Source organism: Bison bison, unplaced genomic scaffold (assembly GCF_000754665.1).
Source record: "Bison bison bison isolate TAMUID 2011002044 unplaced genomic scaffold, Bison_UMD1.0 scf7180017864491, whole genome shotgun sequence".
In the NCBI taxonomy this organism is placed as follows: Eukaryota; Metazoa; Chordata; class Mammalia; order Artiodactyla; family Bovidae; genus Bison; species Bison bison.
Window position 1 is genome coordinate 4,284,732 of NW_011495050.1, and position 5,473 is coordinate 4,290,204.

Genomic DNA, 5,473 nt, shown 5'->3' on the forward strand with positions numbered 1-5,473 from the left:
ATAGATGAGAATCAAATTTTGGGTCTTGGTTATGCAGCATCATTTCATCTCATAAGAACCAGTTATTTTTTAAAAAATTGTAACATCTCTCAGTGTTGAATTTTTTTCTTTTTTAGTAATTAAAGTTGTAAAAGCAACTCCATATCTTCATTGGGGCAGGTAGATTCCACAGGGCTTTTCTGAAGGGAGGCAGAGTTTTCCTTTATTAGAGCATATTTGGGAAGCAAACAAAAGAAGAATGAGTGTAATATTCATTAGCAGCACATGTAATCAGTATAGAAAAAATATTAAATATTTAATAGTTTTTACTTCAGCTGTTTCAGAGAAATGAAGGATTATAAAGTTAATAAGATCACAAAACTGACTCTGTTCGTTCATCCTCCTACCCATTCATTCATCTATCAATCTAGCAACAGCTTTTTATTAAATTACATTTATTAAAGTACTATTTGTCCAGCTCTGTAGTAGATGTTATAGAGATATAAGGGAAACAAAAGACATTCATAGGATACATAGAATTCTAGGTGTGAAATAATGTTATGGTAATTCAACACTGTCTTTTTGACATAAAGAAACAGCTGTTAGGTGCTCTGTGTAACTGTATTCACAAAGAATTGTATGGTGGGCCACAGAACCATAGTTCCTAGTCTGATAATTTTCTACTGATAATTGGTTGGGTAAGTCAGATATATTTATCTATCTACAGAGCTAGAGAGTAAATAATTCCATGTCATCATGTAAGAAAGTGTGAGATGACTGGATGTGCCTAATCTATAGGGCTTTGAAAATTATCCATCATTAATCAAGTAAAAAGAAGGTTGAAAGATAGACTGGGATGTGGAGCTGGCCATAAAGGAAATACAGAGCTTGGAATCATAAATGGTAGAGACAGGACATTCTAGAAGACCAACAAGAAAGACAAATGCAAGGGGAGAGTAATTAAGCAGAAGAGAAGGGAAAGAGGTTAGAGAATAGTCAACCGAAGTGGTGGAAGTGGCCTTGTATGGAGTAGAGGTCACCATGGGGAAGTTGGTGGGTTGAGGTTGGGTCAGTGAGGTGATATCATTAATGTAAGAAGGTTGAATGCCTACTAGAGAGATTGTTTTTTATTAGTAAGAGGCTAAAATGTAAGCCAGGTTTGGGAAGATTCATGCACTGCACTCCCACTCTAGAGAAAGACAGAGTATTCCTTCAGGAACCAGAGAGAAACCCAAAAGGAAAGAAAATCATTCTGGCAAATTAAATAAATATGGCAGTAAGTGTATCATGTTTCCTTTTTGCATATTTTTATATTGCATATCACTTCCTGATGTTCGATCAAAATTTACTAGTTTGGTGGGAAAATCTAAATGAGAAAATTTGAAAAAACCCACAGAAAACTAGTAACATTGAGGATATGCACACATTGATTTTCAGAAATAGTCCATTTCTACTCCACTGGGGTTTGAATTTTTTTCAAGGTTTTGATATACTGCTCAAATTATGGTTTATGTAGGATGAAATGCATCCTTAAACACTACACTGTCACAGTAATAGCTACAAATCACTCAGAACACCATCACTGGCAGATAGTAAATATTTTATATCTTATTGAAAAATAATATTTTTCTCATAAAGCTTTAGAATCATATTCGTTTTAGGCTCTTCCCAAAGGTTTCCCTTGAAAAGCATAAAAAATAATTATGACTATTAGCCAAGGGCTTTTACCAATAGACTTTGCTTCTTCTCTTCTGGTTCATCTTATCTGACAAACTCTTTCTTTGAGACACACTGACGTACTGAACTAAAGACGACTTTAAAAAATAATAATCATGCCTAAAGTTTCATCATGCAAATTTTCCAGTGAATTTTTAGGGTAGGAGTTTTGGGTTTGGATTTTAACTCCCACAGATTTGGCATACCTTATTTGGTTCTGTGTCATCACTGAGTATTGCCACTACGTGTACATGTGTAGTTGGTAGGGAAAATGGTCTATAGCTCTTCTTTTCCTTTCTCATTTCTTATAATGTAAGAAGAAAATTTGTGTGTGTTCTCAGTTGCTTCAGTCATGTCTGACACTTTGCGACCCTATGAGCTGTAGCCTGCCAGGCTCCTCAGTCCATGGAATTCTCCAGGCAAGAATACTGTAGTTGCCATGGCCTCCTCCAGGAGACCTTCCCGACCTGGGGATTAAACCCATATCTCCTGCGTCTCCTGCATTGCAGGGGGATTCTTTACCACTGAGCCACTGGGAAAGCCCAAGTAGAAAATTTATATCTACATGTTGTGTTCAGTTGCTCGGTCGTGTCTGACTCTTTGCGATCCCATGGACTGCAGCACACCAGGCTTCCCTGTCCATCACCATCTCCCAGAGCTTGTTCAGACTCATGTCCATTGAGTCAGTAATGCCATCCAACAATTTTGTCCTCTGTCGTCCCCTTTTCCTCCTGCCTAGTGCCAACTTTCAATATCTATCCAACTCTTTTTATGAATAGAGGAGAATAATAGTATCCTCATATCACAGTCTAAAAATATATTTATGTTCAGAAGAGTGTGCATCAAGAAACTAAAATGAGGAGGCAATCTTCTCTGTCAATTTAGAAAAGGGGGCAAAACATGGAAGTAAAGATGACAGTTCTGCTGACAACTCATCGGCCAGATCTAGTCACATGTCCCACCCACCCAAAAGGGAGCAAGTTATTATAATCCGCTCATGTAATTGGGGGTGAGAGTTAGAAATATTTGCTGAGTAGCACTAAGAATACCACTTACAGTATCAATATTCAGTACACCTGGTTTGTCTCTAACGAGACAATCCAAAAGCCATATCCAATCAGGAGATCAAAGTCCAAGCCTATGATTTCAGGGTGGTGCCAGATGGTCTGGATGTGGCTCCTTTTGATCTTCAAACCTACTAAAAAATAGATGATCTTTGCCCTGTAACACATATACAGAGTGGGAGAATAGGGGCAGGGTGTCTACAACACTACCATTTGGAAAGGGAAAGTAGCTGATTCATATCAATCCATATCAATTCATATCAATTCATATCAGTATAACTTCAGGTTACAGTCTCCTGGTGATAAGGAAACCTTCTTGGTTAGGTTCTGATGGGCTCCTGGGAAAGGGTTCTTCAGTCCATTGTTCCATGTAGCCCTTGGATCTGCCCTTTAGAGGTCTTTATTTTTCTATCATTTGTCTTTGCTCCATTTGAAAAGTGCACTGCAGAATATGCTCTGCTTTGAGGGTGAGAAGCTTAGACTGAAAATGCTCTCGGAAGCTCATAAGCCCAACTGTTGTTAAAGTTTCTGTCTTTAGACTACAAAAAACTGTCATAGGCATTTTTAGAAGGCTTATAGTTTCTTTGGCTGTACAACTTTCAAAAAAATTAATCAGCTTCTTCTTATACTTGATTCTGGTCAGTTCCTTCTGCTAAAAGCCACATGCACAGTTCTTTATTGAGACATTGCCTCTCTCTGCTTCACCTTTACTGCAGTTATCTTAAACTGACCAGGCTTCATTGGAAGAGCCACAAGGTCAGGCTTTTTTGTTTGGCCTATTTTGTCCAAATGAAAGACTAACTAAGTGCCATCTTAACTCATTCAGATGTTTAAGAGTGGGTGTGAAAACCATACCCTTGGTTTATTCTTTGACATATGGCTGTATTTTAATCTTTCAGTCTTTTCAACAATTTGCATCTTCAAATTCTGCTCCCTAGGTTCTCTGGACCATCTCTGTTACCCTCTGTACTTGCTTACAAATCACTTAGTGGTGTTCTTCGCTCATTGCTTTTATTGTCTGTACCTTTTCAGAGGCAGTCAACAACAGTCAACATCTGCTAGAAAAGTTCTCGTTCTCAGTCACCTACTGTAAAACTACAAGTTCACAAAGTATATTACCTTCCTTTTAAATTACCACAAATGACATTTTCACAGAATAGATTGTCTGTGCATGAATTGTTATGTGTCTAGCTACAACCAAAGATTCTTTGCTGCCGGCCACCTGACTGCCAACCCAATGTCATATGCCTTAGATTTCTGATATGGTATTACTCCAGTTATAGGCATTTATTTTGTATTGACCAGAATAAGAGAGATCTAGTCCTCAGTTTTGTAGGTCTCTGAAATTTTATTGTCATCAAATAATTTTGTCCCAATTTGAATGAAACATACAAACTCATAAGAAATGATGAATAAAAATGCTGATTTGTTAAAGTTGAAAGTCTATTTAAGTAGCTAAAATATCTGTTTTCTAACCAGAACATATTCTGAGTCAAGAGATCCTAGAAACTATTACTTTAATCTGAATATTTCTTGGTTACTAAGTGTTAATGGATTGCTTGATCATGAGTGGATATCACTGTAGAATAATACATCCAGTCTCTAAAGAGACTTGACCTCCCTTGTATCACAGTAGAGCTCAGCACTTCATTAAGAGGCACGTGAAGAGTTAGATAGGGCTCTCCTCTTGTAGCTTATATTATAGGAGACAGAGACAGACAACAAATGATGAACACAAAATAACACATAGTGCAACTGTGTTTTAAATAGTAAACCTGAGTCATGGAATGGAATGTAACTTGGAGGAGGGAACGGAGGAAGATGTATTACCTAGAATGGCTGGTGAAAGTCATTCTAAGGTGATTTCAATAGAGCCAAGACTCAAATGAGGGGGAAGGGGAAATCACAGAGGATCTGATGAAAGGACATTCTATGCAGAAGAAACAGCAGATTCAAAAGGCCAGTGGCATGAATGGGCTCAGTGTTTTGGAAGGATAGAAAGAAGGCCTGGGAATGAGGAAAGCGGTGAAGAAAGAGGTATGCAGTCACGTCTGAGAGATTGACTGGGGATGTATTGTGTACAGCTTTGTCGGTCATGTTGAGGAGTTGGTGTTTTACTCAGTCCAGTGGAACCACTGGAGACTATTAAGCAACAGATAAATTTGATCTGCTTTATGCTTTAAGAAGATCACTTTGGCTGGCTGTTTGGAGAAAGAACTCTGGCAGGAAAAGAGTAGAAATAACCCACTGAAGCCAAGGTATGAGACATTGGTCACTTGGGTTAGATCTGCATACCAGTAGAGATAGTGTTATGTAGTGGGATCTTGAAAATATTTTGGAGATAAGAGTTGACAAGTTTCACAGATTGAGAGACATGAGGAAAAGTAAGAAAATGAAGGTTATTTCAAGTTCTTTGGCCCAAGAAACTTGGTGGTAGTGATATCATTAACTATGATAAGGAAGACAGCTAGGGGTAAATCAAGAATTTTATTTTGGACATACTAAATTTGAGGTGTCTATTAGACAGCTACAGAGGCGACGTCAAGTAGGCAGTGGGATATATAAATCTAGAGCCCGGGGGGGTGTTAAGAGCTGGAGATAGAGATTTATGAGTCATCAGTACAAAAATGTTATTTTAAGCCATAGAAGAGGATGAGATCACCTAGAAAAGGAATTTGGAGAGAAAAGAGGGTGGACAACAGAGTTCAGGGTTA